The sequence below is a fragment of the Ictalurus furcatus genome, chromosome 19, assembly GCF_023375685.1.
Source record: "Ictalurus furcatus strain D&B chromosome 19, Billie_1.0, whole genome shotgun sequence".
NCBI lineage: Eukaryota > Metazoa > Chordata > Actinopteri > Siluriformes > Ictaluridae > Ictalurus > Ictalurus furcatus.
Genome location: NC_071273.1, coordinates 5532869 through 5553636, shown reverse-complemented (window position 1 = coordinate 5553636; position 20768 = coordinate 5532869).

Sequence of the window (20768 nt, the reverse complement as noted above, 5' to 3'; positions counted from 1 at the left end):
GCTTCCAATTACATCCCAAATTACACAGACATGTAATGATAAGGGTTACATGAGGGTGTATACAAATGATACACACTTGGAACAACAAGAAATTATTGTCACAAGGGGTTCCTTTAGGCAACATCCCGGTGAGGCAGTCTGTGATAACGATAGATGCCTCTCTAATGGGGTGGGGAGCAGTTTGGGAATACAGGTCCATCAAGGGTCTCTGGGAATCTCCCTGGACCTTAGAGCACATAAATGTGCTGGAACTCAGGGCAGTGTATCTCTCTCTGATGGCTTTTCTCCCTGCATGTCTGCAGTTTACCACATCAATCACCAAGGCGGCATCACGTCAGTGCAGTGTCTCCAGGTGACAAAGGAACTGCTTTCTTAGGCATTCCTGAAACTCTTATCACTCAGAGCAGTGTACATACCAGGAGTGGCAAACAAAGCAACAGACCTGCTGTCTTGAACTGGGCCTCCCAGGAGATTGGCGTCTCCATCCCGAAGTGGTGAGACTCATATGGAGTCAGTTCAGTATGGCAAAGATCGACCTGTTGTCTACAGAGGCAACCCATTGCGCTCTATGGTATTCCCTGAACAGTCAGGGAGGTCCCTTTGGGATAGATGCACTAGCTCAAGAACAGCCAGAAGAGTTGTTGTATGCTTTTCCTCCACTACCTTGATGCTCAGGAGGGTGGCCCCAAGGTGGCCAAAGAAACATTGGTTTCCAACCCTTGTACGTTTGGTCCAAGGTTTCCCTTGGCTGTCACCAAAGACAGTCAATCTCCTCTCCCAAGCGGAGGGCCAAATCTGTTATCAGAGACCAGAGACGCTACAACTGTGGGTATGGCCTTTGCTCAGTCCCTCCCTGAAGACTTAGATGAAGCTGTATTGAGGAAAATAAATAGTTCTAAGGCACCCTCCACGAGGAGTTACTACTCTAGCAAGTGGCAAATATTCTCAACATGGTGTCAAGACCAACAACTAGACTCAGTCATTTGCAACACCAGTTTTGTACTTCGGTTTCTTCAATCAATGTTGGATTCGGGGAAATCGGTTAATACCATAAAGGTCTACATTGCAGTCATCTCCCACTTTCACATCTTAGTGAACAGTGTAAGTATTGGCAAACACTCTTTGGTGTCTCAATTCCTTTAGGGTGCACACCGTTTACGCCCAGCGAGCGTTATGAGATCACCCACTTGGGACCTTACTATTGTCTTAAACTCACTGACCAAAGCATCTTTTGAACCTTTGGAACAAACCGAACTCTAGTTCTTGACATGGAAGCCAGTCTTCCTCCTGGCAATATGTTCAGCCAAGAGAGTTAGTAAATTGCACACCATATCAGACAGTGAAGACTGCTTGAGATAGAAGGTGGAAAATACAGGGTTGTTTCTGTGGCCAAACCCATCATTCCTACCCATGGTCCTTAAGCCTAGTACAATAAATCAGGTAATTGAGCTTGATGCTTTCCATCCAGACCCCCTTTGTTTGGGTACAGGGTTGGATTATTGTTCTCTATGTCCTATTAGGGCACTACACACATACATTGAGCGCACTCATCTGTTGCAGCCGTCACACACGCAACTATTCGTATACTTTGACAAGAAGTGTGCAGGCAAGTCTGTGTCTAAACAAGGATTGTCTCATTGGATAGAAGATACAAATTCACAAGCCTATTTCAAACAAGAATCTACCTATCCCTGGTGATCTGGTCACTCACTCTACCAGGGGCATGGCTACTTCCTGGGTGGCACTCAAGGGGGTAGCACTCTCAGACATCTGTGCTGCAGCCTCTTGGAGCACTCAATGTACATTCACAAGATTTAATAGGATTAATGCGACAAATCCAAATTCTTTGGGGTCAGCTGTTTTATCTGTAGCTAAATTGGCAGGGAATGGAAAAGATACTAGTCCCTTGTGATCCTGGTGGTATAAGTCATCCAGGATAAGAATGTGGTGACTGTCTGAGGTTGAAATAGATCATAAGTCATGTCCATAACTATGGATCTATGAGACCGAACGATGACCGTCACCATCCCTTGTCACTTGGGACGAGCTGGGGCGTTCCAGGCAAGAGGAAGTGGTTGGTTCATCCGGATGTTATATAATAGGAAACCCCTAAGGTCAGTCACCTGACATTGTTGATATTAGGTTTTGATGATAGGCGGACGAATGGAATCATTCACGATAAGACCGTGGTGACGGTCATCATTCGGTCTCATAGACATAAATTACATTATTCTGTAGATAGATGGATAATTTATTTGTCCTCAAAGAGGAAATTAGTTTTCATTGTGGGTGCATAGAAAGCATAAACACAACAACACCATACATATTAACCATCAAAACAATGACAGACATAGAGGAGAGAAGGGGGAAAAAACACATCAGGGTCATACAACGAATGCCAAAGCACAAGATGGCATAACAATAGCTGATTACCTACAGTGGGTGGAATACTTATTGAACGTGTCAACATTTTTTTCAGTAAATATATTTCCAATGAGGCTATTCACATGAAATTTTCACCAGTATTAACTCAAGAAATCCGGAAATATAAAGAATTCACAACATTAAAGTCCACAAATAAAGTATTGAGCATGCTAAGAAAAACGAGTTCTCCAAGGCAAGGTAAGGCAAGGAACCAGCTGAAATCCGTAAGTAATTATACCCCCTATCTGTGCGAATTAATATCAGCTGGGTTAGTAAATTGATGGTCTATAAAAAGGCTTTTCCTTACCAAGGTTCCTGGCCTTGCTTTAAATTTCAGATTTATACTCAACCAAAATCAAAGCCTACCATATTTTCCCATTAAAAATCCAGTTACAGATTGAGCCACTTGGAATACTTTCAGAGTAATGTTATTTATGGCTTTTACAGCAGATGTGCAACCGGCTGCCTTAAATAATTCATGCACAATGTGAGAAAAGAATTCTAAGTATATTTAAGCCTCTCCCTCTTTCATAAACATGGCTACCATGGAAACCCCCATCCAAAACATGTGTAATTAGCATCATCTGCACTGATAAATGTATAAGAGATGAAATTAGAAGCCTTGACAGGCACGTACACACATTCACACATATACCGTATCATTAAGATTTACTCAAATCTTTTTGACAGAAATGAAACAACTGCAAACAATATAATTCCATATTTTATTTTTCAGTGATGGTAAAATATTTAAATCAGGCACTACTCATTGAGATATAATATCCATTCTGTGGAATTTCTCTAAACCGTACTGTTTGATATGTTTATTCTGATTATGGCCTATTGGTCTGACATGTCAATAATATCAATACCAATATCATTAATGTGATTTTTGCGCTCTTAGGAACTTTCCACATCTAAACAATATGAGTTCATTCATTGATATTAGTCATGATATGAACAACAGACATGGAAGTTACAGTATTTGCGGAGAGGGATGGACAGAGCAAATCCAAATGACAAATGTTGACAAAGCAGACCAATTTTTGTAAAAGTCAGAAACTGGTGATATACAAGCCATGGCGCTCATGGTGCTGACTTGTATTTATCTGATGTATTTCAAAACGTACATTCATCAGTGCTTCTTTTTAAGGTGCTGCATTTTATCAGTTGAGCAGTTACCTAACTAGGTAAATGTATTTAAACAGATACAAACCCTAAAGGTAGCAATCGACAAACATTTGGCTTGGGCATTATAACAATTACACAGTTGTAGAAAAACTCAACAAGAAAAAAAAACACAACATCAGACTTTGCACAAACATGAAACAATCTGAAATCAGCTTGACTGAAATGCTGGAACTTGGTTGGAAAATTGTGGATCACTTTCCCTGGCCCGAAACCACAAATTTTAGGAATAGTGATCATCAAAAATCTTTGATTAGGGTCTCTATTCAACTATCATTTGCCACACCATTAAATGTACTAGTCCAAATTAACATTGACCTGTTTTTTTTGTTTGGTTTTTTTTTCCGTTTTTTTTTTTTTTTTTTTCTGAAAATGTTTTCGATTCCAATTCAAAAGCTGGCATTGGATCTGTTTTGATTAATTTCATTCATCCACAGCAAAACTATAAGCAGTAGTTAAAAATACTGACTGATACTAATATTAACAAATTGCTGCCGAGCGGCAAAATGGTAATGGCAAGATAAAGGTCAAAATCATTTTGCAGCATCTTTAAATACACCATTTCACCAATTTCATAAAACTCTTCTCTCAGCAATTACAGCTTAACAGGAAAGAGCAAGTACATATTCACTGAAATGATATTGTATACAGTGCACTGCAAACTTTTCTTAGGGTTACAACCTGGAATTGTAATGGACTTCACTAGAATTTCTATGATTTCATTTATACAATATACCAAACCGAAGGTGCATTTTTTAAAATTGTGACACAAATTAATTAAAACATTAATTAAATACAAATGCAGATGTGTCGGTTGCATAAGTATTCCTCCTGCAATTACAGCTGCAATTCTTCTGGGATGTCTCTATCAGCTTTGCACATCCGGATACTGATATTTTTGCTCATTCTTCTTGGAAAAATTGCTCAGGCTCTGACAGATTGGATGGAGACCATTGGTGAAAAGCAATTTTCAAGTCTTTCCCCAGATTCTTAATCAGACTGAGGTCTGAGTCTTGGTTTTGAACCACTTTGTCAGTATACTTTCTTCTAGGATTATCCTGTATTTATTTTCTCAATCCACCTTGCCCTCAACCCTGACCAGTTTCATAGTCTTGACTGATGAAAAACATCCACACATGATGCTACCACCATCATGCTTCAGTGAGGTTCTCAGATGACAAGCAGTCTTGGGTTTCCAAACATAGTGCTTCATACCAAGGCCAACAAGATCAATTTTGTTTTCATTACACCAGAAAACACTTTTCTGTATGCTCGCTAAGTCTTCAGCCAGGGATTTCATATGGCTTTTTTTCAATAATAGATTTTTTTTCTCACCACTCACCACCTAGATTTGTGAAGTGTCCAATGCATTGTTGTTCTTTGGACTGTTTCTCCTATCTGATCTGTGGATCTCTCCAGCGTTACCTCAAAGCACTAACACTTGGGATTCCTCCCATAAATATAAAGTAAACATCACCTTACAGAGAAGTTCACCATAGCAAATAATATACATTTTGTTAAATAACAGCACTTTTAAATAATCAGTTTATTCTTAGACTTGAATTACATGAATGTCTGCACTTTAGTAACGATAACAGATTACAACAAGAGCATTAACAGGAACCTTTGATTTGCCTTGTATCTGGCATCTACATATTGTCATAACTGCTGTTATATAAAAATAATTATGCTGCTTGTTTAGATATCTTCCCTAACAAACTGGGTTTTGATGGTTTATATCTGTAGATTATTTTACTAATTACATGAATTTTCCCCCTCACTTTAATATTATTGGTTATTTTGTGTAGATTCATGACTTAATCCCAATTAAGTCCATTTCAATTCCAGGTTATAACATTACAAAATGTTAAACTTATGCAAGTTATTGTACAGTACAATGTTTGACACAATTAAAGACATATGTACAGTAACTGTTTGACAGATAATGACATGTGTGGGTTACAGCTGCAGTAACCTGAGGCTGATAAGTCTACACTGAGGTATAAATAAAAATAGCTAATTTTATTACTGGGAATAAATTGGATCTCTTTTACTTGAATATGAACAAAACCATGTATCAGGTTTAGCATATTGTCATAGTTTTCAGGCGGCTATATTCTACTGTAAATCTTTGCTTGGCCCAGTATTAAGTAAAGAGAAAAAAGAAAGAAGGTATGCTGTTAAAAGAAAATAATCAATGATGTGGTACCAAGAATTGTCCATGAACAGCACATCCTGAAGTGTTTAATTCTTCTTATACCACAGCGATTTGTCAGTGCTTACAATTTATTACATTTACTAAAGAATGACACGCAATAAAATACCTTTTATCCGTTTATAGTTACATTTTAAGGTGTGGAGCAAATTCGTCCACGGAACAAATTAGCTTCTGTTATCACGTACATTATAACTGCTAGAAACTGTTTTGTCCATCATCACATCAACCACGCTTGAAGTTACTAAGACAAAAATGCAGCTTGGAATAGCTTTAAGCTCAAAGCACTGACACTGGAGACTCCTTCCATAAGCAATAAATAAACGTCTCCTTACAGAAAACTTCGCCGTAGAAATGATTATACATTTCTTTGATAAATAACAAAAAATCAGTTAGATTTAAAGTATGTGAGTGTTTACATCTTCTTAGAGGTATAATACGTCGTCACTAAAGAAAGTTTTAGACGGAGCGCATTAATATAAAGCTGTGATTTGCCGTACAGCTGGCACTACTGTGAAAGCTGCTGTTCTAGCAAATTAATCAATGCCTTCCTACCAGTCAGAATGAAGAATTCAACAACGCTGTGTTACTGTATAAATAGAGTCTAAACTGTTTAAAGTTCGGTAAGATCCATTTTTGTGTTCAAACTATTGAACTAACAAACAAACAAACAAACAAACAAAAAACCTTTATAAAAATATGGATATATTGAAGGGGCTTTAATAGAATAAAATACTGCTCATACATATATATATAGAGAGAGAGAGAGAGTTTTTTTTTTTACATTTCAGAAGTGAGGTAATATTAAGTCACTTGATGTTCAATTTTATATAAATATCACTCAAACACCAATCCAGCCAACAACCAACACGGGAAAAACAATATTTGCTAAATATATAATTCTTCTAGCTAGGACAGTTATTTGTAATTTACCTGCATATACTGTCCATCCTGGTTGTCTGGCATAACTGGACAGACCACATGATCATTTTAGTTAGTTTTTAAGCACTGATTAAGGAAGGTGAGTGAGATGTTGATACTGAAATTGTTCATATTGGTATTCATATCTCAGAATTGGTGTCTTACTTTGGTTACTGTAGTTGTGCACAATTTTGACCTTGAACTTAAGTCCAAGTTTCTTGTGACTATCCACTGCATAAATATCTCACACCCCTGTCTCACTATTTGTTGTAAACATAATATAATATTTTACCCTGGGCAATGTAAATGCACACAAAGACTATGAAATGGTATTTGAGGGGTAATATTAAATATGTAAACACGAAATGCTGAAATAAATATCTGTATGAATCATCCACACTGCATACAATTACATCAAGTGAAGATATTTATGTTCCGCATTTAACATATTTAAATTTATTTAGCATTTCCTATTATAAGGTTACAATGAACTAAATATAACATGACATTTGGACTAATTTCAAGCTTAAAACAGTATTTTTTGTTGTTGTTGCTTATTTTAAGCATTTATCTCTACAAGAAAACTGAATTATTTACTAATAGAATAATTAAATTTAATTAAAACTTGAAATTAGTAAAAAAAAAAAAAAGAAGGAGCTACAAATAGGCATATAATCTTATATTTGATTTATTGTAAACTTTATAATATGAAATACCAGATATAATTGACTATACAGTGTTCAAAATATTTTCACTTGATAAGATGCTGCAACTGTTTTTTTTTTTTTTTTGTCCTCCCCAAATGTTACTGTCTTTTTGATGGTATTACTAGTTTCGGTGCACAACACAATCATATAGCCTTATGAAAATGTGGCCATGACTTAATTATCTTGTTCCCACTACTTAATTATCCTTGTTCTTGTCATCTTTTTTTATTAAGTATGGATCTCACTAGCAGCACTTCGTATACTCCAATGTTCATACTGTTAAGCACATTTCGAGCTGAAAGAAATTCATTATACAGTACATTGTGGTATTTAGTGTGGATGTAGCATGTATTGGTTGGACACTGGAATTTACAATGCACTACGAATAAAAATATTGTAAACTAGCCAGGGAATGCAATTTGTCTACGAAGAACTTGGACAATGCTACAAAATAGCTGCACCACCAAACAGTGCACTATGTGGTGAAAAGGTGAAAATTTGTGTGATAATTTGTCTGCTTCACCATTATTGTTTATTATCTGCTGTACATTACCATGATCAAACTGGATCAAATCTGGATATGGAGAACTTTCCCTGCATAAATATTAGCATATCTTTTGTACTGCAGTTAACGGCGTAAGCCACCGACTCTGAGTACGGCCCTAAATGTTTCAAATGACTGATGTGTATAACGTACTGATATAAATCAGTCACTGATGTTCAAGACACTGATGTTTAAGTGACATAAGTCATAATAAGAAATCTGAGTTACAATAAGTCAAGCCAGAATTCAATAAACAATCAACAATATAGCATCACATGCTAAGGGTGTCATAAGGTAAAGCAGTGTGTATTACACTTGCGTGAGTTATTAACAATAATCTATGAGACATGAAAAAGTTTAAATAAAGGAATGTTAATGGCATATTTGCCAATGCACGAGACACGGAAGAGGTAGAAAAAGGTGCCCAAATACATAGCTACTCAATAGACAATGTTTAATTTCTTGCTACATTAGCAAATGCTACTTAAAGCATCAGACCTTGCTACTGATAGCTTAGCCTGTTCTGTAGGATCTAAAATAGGCACAGATCACACAGCTTAATATGGTATGGAGAGACAAGCACTGAAGTGGAATGAAAACAGATCATCATTACACCAGAGCAACTGAGGAAGAACAACAAAGTTGCTTTGGGTAGCCTACTGTTTGTCTATATGGCTTTAATAGACATAACCACAAATACACCTTAAGAACAGCATTTTTATTTTGTCGGACCAGCCCTACACACCTTTGACAAACAAAAAACAACAAGCATCGCATGGGTACTTCTACTCCTATGAAAATGATATTGAGATTGTCCTCAGCTAGGCCTAAGTAATCTGGACTTACTAAAGCAGTGACACCAGAACGGCCCACACTTCCTGGGCTTTTAGCCTCACATGGAACATATCGCATCGTTTCAGCTATAGATGCTCCACAGCTTTGCAAGCAGGCACACTTCAGAAACCAAATGAATGTCTGTCAGTCCACAGTGGTTCTTAGGAGAACTTCCGCTTTTGAATGGCCTCGGCTCGCACGGCCAAACTGCGAGCACAGACTGTAAGGAGTACGATGAGTGTCCCGACCAGCAGACTCAGCATCGGCCACAGCACGCAGTGCAAAAACACGCTGGCATCATGGGAACGTTGCCAAAGCACATCATCTGGCCTGCAGGGAAAGACAGAGAGGGCAGCTCCTTAGTTAATGGGCCACAACAAGCAAACAGAGCTAGCAGAGCTAACAGAGTTCTGTTTTTTTTTACTTAGAACATGGAATTGTTTATTGGATCTAACTTTTATTCAGTACTGTCTGAATGTCTTTGGAACATGTCAACAAATTCAATAAAGAGAACATGCTTAAAAAAAATAGTTAAATGAAATGTTTTATTATAAAACACAACAGTATTTGTGTTAAGTAACTACTCTTTTCCTGTAAAAATCAGCAATCTAATGTACACTGTTGTACATTTTTTTAAGGAACTTGACTGGTAGGTTTTTCCAAGAATATTCAAGAACTCGTCAAAGTTTGGTTCTGTAACTTTTCTCAGACAGCCTTGATAACTTTTACCTGAAAAGTGGTCTGGGTTTTTATTTATTTATTTATTTATTTTTATTTTACTTTCTTTAACGACATACAAACATTCTCTGAATGTTCAAAACCTAAAATGTGTGCTTTTCAAAATTTAGGGGTGCCTCAGATTTCACAGTGCTGTACATAAAAGATAACAGGAAGCAGCTACAAGAACATTTGAGGCAAAGCTCAGTATCTCACTAGGTTTCAAAGATGCTAATCTGTTCTGATCTGCCTCTTTGAATAGGGCTGATTACTCTTGTACAGAACATGAATAAATCTATATACTACGCATGAAAGAAGGAGTTTGCTTCAGTGTAAACAATACGACCTGATGAAGGATCGTTCAGCTACAACATGTAGGTCGTGGTTTGAATAAAGGTGTTTTATGCATTTACTCCACAACAGTGCCATGGAGCAGTTTAGGCATATTTACTTTCTTAATTGCTGAAGCCAATCAGAAACTTAAGATAGATTTTTGTCTGTGACTGACATCAGACCAGAAAGAATCACCACTGACAAAGTGTAAGATCTGATTGCAACGCAAGATGGGGAATAATAACAAAAAAATTACCTGGATCGGCATGGGTACAGGGAAAGTTGCACGTTTGCCTCGCTTAAATACATAAATTAAAGAGTGCGTAAAGAAAGTTGATTTAAGCTTTGTATAAGTGTGTCCTTCATGGTTGCTGTACTTCTGTTGACCTCAATCATTGAAAGCCATTATGCAGAAAGAGATTTAAAAATTAAAGATACTGAAATTAGTTAACATTACATACAGTCATGTGAAAAAATAAGTACACACCATGGAAATTGTTGGCTTTTTAGACATATTTGGACAAGCAAACATTTGATCATCCTTGAAAGTGCCTATTAATAAAGTTGATATACTTGAACAAAATCACAAGGAAACATAGCTTTTTTTAATCATTTATTCAACAGAAATATCAATAGATGTGATATTCTTCCATGCAATATTCTTTCAGTTCAAGATTGTTTGAGGGTTTTCTTGCATGTACTGCCTGTTTAAAATCCCCCCAAAACATTTCAATGGGATTCAAATCCAGGCTTTGACTAGGACATTTCATAACTCTACATTTCTTCTTTTTGAGCAATTCCGTGGTGGATTTGCTAGTGTGCTTAGGATAATTATCCCATTGAAAGGTCCATTTTCAGTTCAGCTTCCACTTTTGGACATATGGCCTCACATTATCTTCAAGCACTCTTTGATATGATGCAGAATTCATAGTTAAATCAATGAATGCAAGCTGTACAGTCACTGAGGCAGCGAAGCAACCCCAAACCATAACATTTCCACCACCATGCTTCACAGTTGGTATGAGGTGCTTCTCCTGAAAAGATGTCTGCTGTTACTCTGGCCAAAAATCTCTGATTCGTCTGTCCAGAGCACATTATTCCAAAAGGCCTGGTCTGTGCCTATATTCTCATTGGCAAATTGTAGTCTTGCAAAGGCTTTTTCCTGGCACGCCTCCCATGCAGGTCAAATCTGTGTAATTTCTTTCTGATTATAGAAGCACGCACTTTGACACCAACAGCTGCAAGACTTACTAGCAGATCCTGTGATGAAATGTTGGTGTTCTTGGAGACTTTTTTTTGCATCAGACAGACTTCTCTTGGGCTGAAATAGCTGTGACAGCCAGTCCTGGACAAATTGGCAATCATTTGAAATCTGCACCACTTGCAGACGATTTTCCTTACAGTGGAATGATGTATTTCATAGTGTTGGGTCCGAGTCCACCTTTGTCAAGTTCGTGTCAGGACTAAGTCCTTAACCAATCCGAGTCCAAAAGGGGCCGAGTTGGACTTAAATCCGAGTCCTTAATGGCCGAGTCCGAGCTGAGTCCGGCCGAGTCCAGAAAGTAATTAAACTGAAAAAAGATTTGAAATTGCAATTGTAAACTCAACACTGAGCTGTTAAATTAATATTTTAACCTTCACAAACCAGTGGCAACATAAATGTAACAAAAAATACCTCTATTACATCTTGCCATTCCATCATGCCATCAGCACCTCAACTAGTTTCCCCTATCAAAAAATAAGGATATAGAGAAAGGATATAGAGGTATATGTAGAACTTTTATTATATTACAAGTGTATGAAAATACAAATGAACCTGTTTTATTATTCTTATTATTTTATTATCACACTATATTGTGTCTTCCAGTTCGATCTGACATTTCAATTATTTAATGCCTCTCCCCCACAGTTATATAGACTGAGAGAGAGAGAGAGAGTACAGAGTAGACTTACATATAGCAGTATGTCCTAACAACAAGCTTCATGCTTTATTACTGCTTTTAATCTCTCTATGAATGATAACAAACTCATTTCTGAACACAGCTCTGTTCTTGTAACTGTTTTCATTTTAATTATTAAAATAAATTAAAAATAAATCCCTATCAGCAAGGTTTATGATATTTACTACATTAAGAAGTACATTTCACATTTTACATGAAATTCAAGACCGCCAAGAGCCACCAAATGCTAATTTTTAGGGGCGGGCGATATGACTACAATCTTATTTCAATATAATTATATGTTTTCTCAGGTAGGTCTATCAGTAGTATTCAAGTAAGAAATACTATGGAATATGACATATACAGTGATTCATATTAAATTTACTGAAGTTATTCAGTCAAATGAGTGTGTGTGTGATTTTCTCTTTGTCTTTTGTTGTTTGATGAACATTAATGACAGCATGTTTATTAGACTGCTGTCACTTTAAGACCTAATGCGCAGATCAAATATATTGACACACCTCCAATTTTTTCCCAACTGTTTACATATACTTAAGACATAACCGACTGTGTTTGCATGAATACTCGGCCAGATCTGCATTTTGACATGATGTATGTGTATTTATTTGACTGTCCAAGACAATTTAATAAATCACTAAAGAGAACTCAATTCTCAGGTACTCTGAGGCGGCATTCTGTGCACGAATTTCAAGTGTATGCAGGCAGGGAGACGTTCATTACATTCTTATCATATAAATTTTATGTTCTTATTAATTTTTTTTTATTTATAAATTTACCTGAGAGCGGTACAAGTCTGAGTTCGAGTCCCAATTGAGTACCCCAACTCTAGTATTTCAAATAACTTGGAGATTATTTAGCAAATCCCTGGCCAGACTCATAGGCAACCACAACCTTTTTTCCAAAGGCCTTATAGAACTCTTTAGATCTTGGCATGATGACACACACCTCAATAGCAAAGGGAACACCAGACACTAGATATGAGAGCGGTATAAATAAGACCGGTTCCACCTGCACTCCCTAAACAGATTCTTATCACTGGCACCCAATCTTGAACTGATTCTAATTTTATCGATTTGAAGGTGTGATAAATGTAGGGGTGTGCTTACTTTTTCCATGTGACTGATCTTTTTTTTATTGTTGTTAATTTAAACTGTGAAAATTACTACAAAATGTCAATGTCAAATGTCATTTGTTAGAGTGTATCAAATTGATTAATAGGCACTGTTTCAAAGAGGATCAAATGTTTGCAGTATTAATGCCATGTTATTGTGATACAGCAAAAAAAATAAATAATTAAATAAATAAATAAAAAAAGCTAGCCTTATAACATTTGATTCTCAGTATTGTACATGAGCATGAAAATGTACAGAGTGGGCTACTGATAGGAAATGAGATGTGACTGAATACCAAACTTCAGCCACTGAAATATGAAAATTATAGATGTCAAATCTGAACACAGATGTATTTAATTTTTGTTTTTGTTATGAGGCTATAACTGTAATTGTATTAAATGCAGTCGGACATGCCTTGGTAAGAATATTACAAAGAAAGTAGGACACAGCTACTATTCTGAAGAAAGTTTTGTAGCAGGACTGAAAAATGAGAGAAGATGAATTTATCTAGGACATCACTTGAATACACTGGCAATACAGTTTGGAAACAAAGCTAGCACAGATTTGTGTTCTTGGCTTCTTATCACACAAACACTGATCAAATAAAATAAATGAAAAGCTCAACCAGTGAGATGTTTTATTATTAGTCATTAAGGTAGATTAATCTTTTCACCTGAGGATATTGATAACATAAAGCAGTGAGAATCTGGGAATCCACAGGTCAAAGAATCGAAACAGGAATGACTGGATAATATGAGAGGAGTGACTGTAAAACACAAATGCTATTTCAGCAAAGGTCTTAAGATATTACCGAAGCAACTGAGAGATTGGTTTGGGAATGTGGAACACGGTCGTTTGTTCTCAACAAACTGCAATCCCAAGCTGCTTTGCCCAGGAGGGCTGTGGTGTTGATAAGTAGCATTTATGATGCTGGTGCGCAGCCCATTCTGCACAGGAAAGCCCAGTGGGTAGAGAGGAGCCATAAAGGTGCCAGACACAGTAATAAAACACACCTGATGCCTCAGTAGAGGACAAGTCTGTAGCAGTCCTTCTACTAAAATGCACTGAATTTTTTATAGTTCAATTTATATTCCAGACAACATAGAAACCAATTAAATGAATAACCATTCTATGACCACTGGCACAAGGGGTAAAGAGGTGAGAGTTGTGCAAGTGCAAAAAAAGTGGTTTGTTTTGAATGAATACCTCAAGATGTGTTGCTATCATATACAATGCGATCGGCTCCTCTCCTTCCCTTTAAGAACTGTACAGTGCACAGTGCAGCACAGTGACATTTAAATAAGGACAAATTATTTGAATTAACATATTTTATATTGATTTTTAGTAGTTGACAATCAGCTGACTGACAGAACTTACAGCTAATATACAGTATTTTCTGTCTCTGTTGCTAGCTTTTATGTCTATATTTTATTGGTAGTGTAATAAACACAGCGATTTAAATGGTGTGCACATTTTTAATTTGAATACCAACAGTCCAAAACCCATAATCATGCAAGGGGTTAAACATACAGTCCCTTTTGAAAATATTGCAACAGCAAGGCAAAATATATATATATATATATATATATATATATATATATATATATATATATATATATATACACACATTGAAGTCATTTAGGTTCGAGCACAAAAGATGAAATGACAGATCAGAATTTCATTTACTGATATTTCCATCTAGATGTGTTAAATAACCTAGAACATGGCACAGACCCTATTTTTAGGTGAATAAATTTAAATAAATAACACTTAATATTTGGTTGCATATCCCTTGCTTGCAATAACTGCATTAAGCCAGTAACTCGCTGAAATCACCAATTTGTTGGTTTCTTCTTTTGTGATGCTTTTCCAGGCTTTTACCATATCTTTCAGTTGTTCTCTGTTTTGGGGGGTTTCTCCATTCAGTCTCCTCTTCAGGAGGTGAAATGCTGCTCAATTGGGATAAGGTCTGGTTATTGACTTGTCCAGTCTAAAACCTTCCACTTTTTTTCCCCCTGATGAAGTCCTTTGTTCTGTTGGCAGTGTGTTTTGGATCATTGTCATTTACTTCTGAATTCATTCTGCTGCTTCTATCATGAGTTACACCATCAATAAAGATTAGTGAGCCTGTTCCAGAAGTAGCCATACAAGCCCAAGCCATTACACTACCGCCACCTTGTTTCACAGATGAGCTTGTATGTTTTGGATCATGAGCAGATCCTTTCTTTCTCTACACTTTGGCCTTTCCATCACTTTGGTAGAGGTTCATCTTGGTTCCAGTACTTTTGTGGCTCCTCTCTGTATTTCTTTGTGAACTCCAATATGGCCTTCTTACTTCTCATGAGTGGTTTGCATCTTGTGGTATGGCCTCTATATTTCTGCACTTGAAGTATTCTTCGAATAGCGGATTATGATACCTTCACCCCTGCCCTCTGGAGGTTGTTGTTGCTGTCTCTAACTGTTGTTTTTGGGGTTTTCTTAATAGCTCTCGCAATGTTTCTGTCATCGTCTGTTGTTTTCATTGGCTGACCTGTTCCATATGTGATTGTGAGTAGAACAGTGGTTTTTTTCTTTTTCAGGACGTTCCAAATTGATGTACTGGTTATGCCCAATGCTTGTGCAAAGCCTCTGATAGATTTTCCATCTTTTCTCAGCTTCAAATGGCTTGCTTTTTTCCCCATAGACAACTCTCTGGTCTTCATGTTGGTTTATCTTTTTTAACAACAAATACAGTCGTCACAGGCAAAACCTACTGTAGGGCTCAAACTAAGAGCAGACATTCAGAGCTATCAATTCTATAAACAATCAATTTAACAGAGCACACCTGGACAGCAAGAAATGCCTGTCAGTGACATGTTCCAATATTTTTGATCACTTGAAAGTGGAAATTCTGAACTATCATTTCATATTCACATTTTGACCTCAAACCCAAATGTCTTCAATGTATAGTTAAAACAACAGAATTGGCCTTGCTGTTCTAATACTTTCAGAGGGGACTGTATACAGTAGAACATCATACTTTTGTTTCCAGACCCACAGGGGAGGGAGGGAGTGAGGGAGTATTCCTGTTTGCTTGTTTCCTTGCCAGGCAGCAACAGAAAACTGATCACCTCATGACTGTGACTCCATGTGGATAGCCTCTAAAAGGTCCCTGCTATATCATGCTCATACAATTCATTGTCGACCACAACCAAACACAGAGGTCAACCCCCATGAAGGCACCCACCAACTAGCTACACTGACTGAAATGCAGTCCCTACTACAGAAATAGGCAATAGCGGGTATATGGGCCAGAGCACCTGATCCAAAAAAGGATGTAAAATCCACTCCATTCTTGATTTAAGAAGCCTAAATGTCTCCTTAATACAATTGCTGTTTCTTCCTCTATGCATAACAGATGTAATGCCAGCAGTGAACTAGAAAGATGTATAACCATCTTGTAAACATATGATAGATGCTTTTCCACATTTCAGTTGCTGTGGAATACAGAGGATTTCTTCACTTTGACATTGACACTAAATCAACACTATATTCAATCATGAAGAGAGTCACTGGAATCCTTTGTAGACTGTTCAAAGGCATGAGACTCAACTCACGTGCCACTGTAAGCCTTAACAGAAGACAGCACCATCTCAAAAATTAACAATATGAACTCATATGCAGACTTGCAATGTCTGGCTGAGATGTTATTATTTGCAGCTCCAGTAGTGAAACTATGCATGTTGTACTACAGACTGTTTCCATGCTGGCTCAATCTTCAGTATCACCAAGGGGGAGGGAAACAAACATTAACATCTGCTTTTTTTTTATGACCTCGAAATGTATGGTTAGTGCTGCATCAATTTCAGGAATTGGGTACAGACAGACAACATCCATTGGTGTTTTACATCAACCACCAAGGGGGGCATAAGACTGTTGTTGAGGTTGGGCAGGCATGTTCTGGAACAGGACAGATGGATACCTTCTGTTTTAAGAGCTGCCAACCTCCTGGGCTGATGCAGTGGATGAATCAGAGTAGTCCTGCACCCAGAGATTGGCCAATTTACAAGAAAGTAGTTCAGCTAATGTAGAACAACTACAGAGAAGAGAAGAAGTTGATACTAGCCAATCATGGGCATCTGTGAGCTCATGTATACAGAAGTGGAAGTTGATCTGTTTGTGAATAGATAGACAATTCATTGTCAAATGTGCAGATATGGTCAGGGCGGAGAAACCCTAACCCTAACCCTATTTGTGCATTGTTAAGTTTAGTCAAGACTATCAGAGATAGTAAAAAAATAAAAATAAAAAGGTAAGGTCAAAATACAGGCAAAAAGGTCAAAAACAATAACCAGATATCAAGTGACTAAGACCAAAAGGCAAAAAGCAAAGGTAATATGTGTAATTGGTAAAAGTGAATATAATACACAATAAAGATGAGGTGGATTACAATATTTTAATAATGCAAAGCACAGACACAAACACGACTCGAACGGCAGTAACCAAGGTTCATATACTGAGGATTATGATAAGTAATAGGTGTGAATAATCAGAATGCTAGTAAGCTTTAGTGGATGTAGTCGGAGTTTGAAAATTTTTTGTGGAGATCAGGGTGTTTGCAAACTTACTTGTTCCTCATCATCTAAGTGTCAGCAGCAGGAATTTTGATAGTTCCAGTCCATAACAGGGTTCTGATAAGTTACTGAAGTGAGGTGGAGAAATGAATTATCCCTGGGAAGGTAGCGAGACCACTCCTGCTATTGGTCATGGCTGACAATCCTTAAGAATTTTTCTAGTTCTTGATTTACTTTTCACATTGCCCATTTGACTTTGAATGGTAACCAGAGGTGAGGCATACATTGACTCCTAAATTCTCCATCAAGGTCTCTCAAACTTGCATGATTAACTGTAGTCATATGCCAGAAACAATGTCCTCTGAGATGCTAAAACCTGGAAAACGTGACAGATCAGGTACTTAGCACAAGGATAGAGAGATGACTCTGGCTGCGTTGGAAAAGCTGTCTAGGGCACAGGCAGATGGTAGAGATTTCCTGCAAAGAGTGCCTTAGGTGTTTTAGCTTGTTGAACAGAAAGATACAAAATGGTGGACCTCAGTAGGTATAGTGCTCCACCAGTATCTGTGCTTCAAAAGTTGGTAGTCCTTGGTTTGTCCAGGGTGACCTGACACATGAGTGGGATGAAGCAATGATGTGGTGGTACATACTTGTAAACAGGGCAGATTTGAGAGGCATCAATCTTCCATTTAGTGGATTGTGAAGCAGGTCAAGGGCATGGCAGATTCCGGTTGTGAGAAGTCCACAATACTCTCTGTAATATATGGGTAAAAAATGTCATCTTTCTTTGTGTTCTTACTATAATGATAGCATAGTGTGTGTGACAGTTCCTGATCTCCCTAGTATTTGATTGAGAGTTTGATTTAATAGAGTTGGGATTTTTGGAGTGGTAGAAATGGTTGGTTCTTCAAGAAGGCAGAAGTTGCAGAAATTTCCAGTGTTTCCAGAATTGATATGGGCTAAAACGAAAAGTTTTCAGCAGCAAAGGCCAACAGACAACAAAAATGTATCAGAAATTACACTCACCACATTACAGCACCACATAAGAGCTTATACTCACCACATTAGAGTACACACTTTCCAGTGTCACTTGCTTTTGGGGTTCTGGAGCAGGCCAGGCAGTCTCAGAGGAAGTATTCAGAGTTTTCACAGTATAGACAAAGACTATGCCTGCGTGCAATCTGCTGTTTCTCTTTCTGGGAGAGATGTAGCCCTTTCACTTACTTTTGTTCAGAATTAGTAATAGGTGAGGGTGAGTGACTCTCCCTGGATGCTTTAGTTAGGTTTGACTGTCTGATGATGTTCCAGAATCAGGTTGTACAGACAAATGGGCAGCTCTATGAGGAAGTTTATATTGGTAGACTCATTCAGCAAGTCAATTCAGTGATTATGTCTGAGAGAAGTCCCATTCTACATGCAACTTAAACTGTTGCCTCATTCCAACCCCTGCTAGCAGTAAGAGTATAGTATCCTAGTGTGTATGCGGTAGCTATGTGCACCTCCACCTGTTTTAGGAAATTGCCTTTTGGGACCTACTATAGAAGTAGTTTGGTTTGATGAGTGAGGTCCTCTATAGTGGCTCTGAGAGTAGAGAGTCGCTGAACCACCTCAACTCCCCTGAACCACCACAGCCTCAGTGAGTACTTCAGAACCTGCTGTCTCCATGTGGTGGTCTTATGTCAAGCAAGAGTAGCAGAGACAAATGCAGGTAAAAAAATAAATAAATAATCGCAGAAGCTTTTTGGTAAAAACAGCCTGAAGAAAACAGCACAAAAATGGTAAGTAAGGCAAAGGCAAAGTCCAGTTAAAAGGGTTAAATCCACGTAATGCTAGTTCCTTACATTATGTAGGACTAGCAAGAGCATGAAAGAGGTAGGACTTGAATTTGAATGTCTGTCCTTGGAAGGCAAACTGTAAAAAATATGTAGCCTTAAAATGCAAAAGGGTTTTAGGATTTTAGGTTTCAGTTCAGCCTTCTCAAGTGTATAATCTGAAAAAACACCATCCTTCATCTGAAAGAGGAAGTATGTTGAGTGGAAACCTTTGTTCGATTACACCTATGTCTAAACAGGGAACTCTTGGGTCTGAGTGGCAAACTTGATGGGGCCTAATATTGATGAGGCCCTGAACCCCAGTTTGTGGAGCTGACAGTGGATATTAAGTATTTACTCTGAGACAGTGTCTTCAGGATTCACTGATCCAATGTAGTCAATGCCGAATGAGCATCCTGTTTGAAGCCCCCATCTCTCAGGACTCTTCAACGGTGTGGGGTACCATTAAAGGGGGGCTCAGGTGCTTGGTAGTGGCCTAAGACAGTGATTCTCACTGTGTTGGTGCAGAATGCACTTTCCATTTGGCTATGCTGGTTACTAGTTTCAACCCCAAAGAGCAACCCCAGCACATAAGGCAGATTTGATTTAAATGTGTCCAGCAATGCAGATTATGCCAACCATACTTGCATGCATAAACCAGATTGGCAGAGAGCAGTCTCATGTTAAATGATTTGTGCTCGATGCCATGCAAAAGAGCATGTTCTTGTCTATGGGCTGCACGTCAGCATGCAGTCCATTCGAGACACTGCCGGATGCAAGCTAAAGGCCAATACAGATTTGTTTCTGAATGACACTAAAATTGGCATGGAACATTACAGTTCAACCATGAGTAACTCTTAGCATGGGAAAATCTCCCAGATGCGGCCATAGACGTAGCATCATCTGAGATGCACGGGGGGGGGGGGGGTCACATTTTGGGCTTTATACCTGGAGGACAGTAGAGGTATGACATGGTTACAAACTCTGGATTTTGGGAATTATGTTCTTTATGGTGAATTCTAACTACCATGCCAAGGGCAGGAGCTCAAATAAAAAGTGCTCTTTCCCCTGGTTTGCTCTAAATGGCATATTGCTGAGAGATTTCTTTCATACATGTAGGAGTATGTCAAGTGGATGGATTTTTCAATGATTTCAGAATAAAAAAGGCAGTGCTTGAGAGAACGTAAAAGTGCAACAAAAATTCTAATTTGACTGAGAAAGCTATTGGTATTCTAACAGCATTGATATTTTTGACTGTTATGTAAAGAAATGTGTTATTTGTGGCATGAAGGTGCCAGCGGGGGTGTGGTCAAGTGCCATCTGTGGAGGTTGGGAGGAGTCTGAGAGAACAAGCAGGTAATGAGGGATTGTTTACACCACTGCACTGTTAATGGCAGCCTGCATATTTTCCATGTCTTTTCTCAGTAGGCTGCCCTTGACCAGAGAGA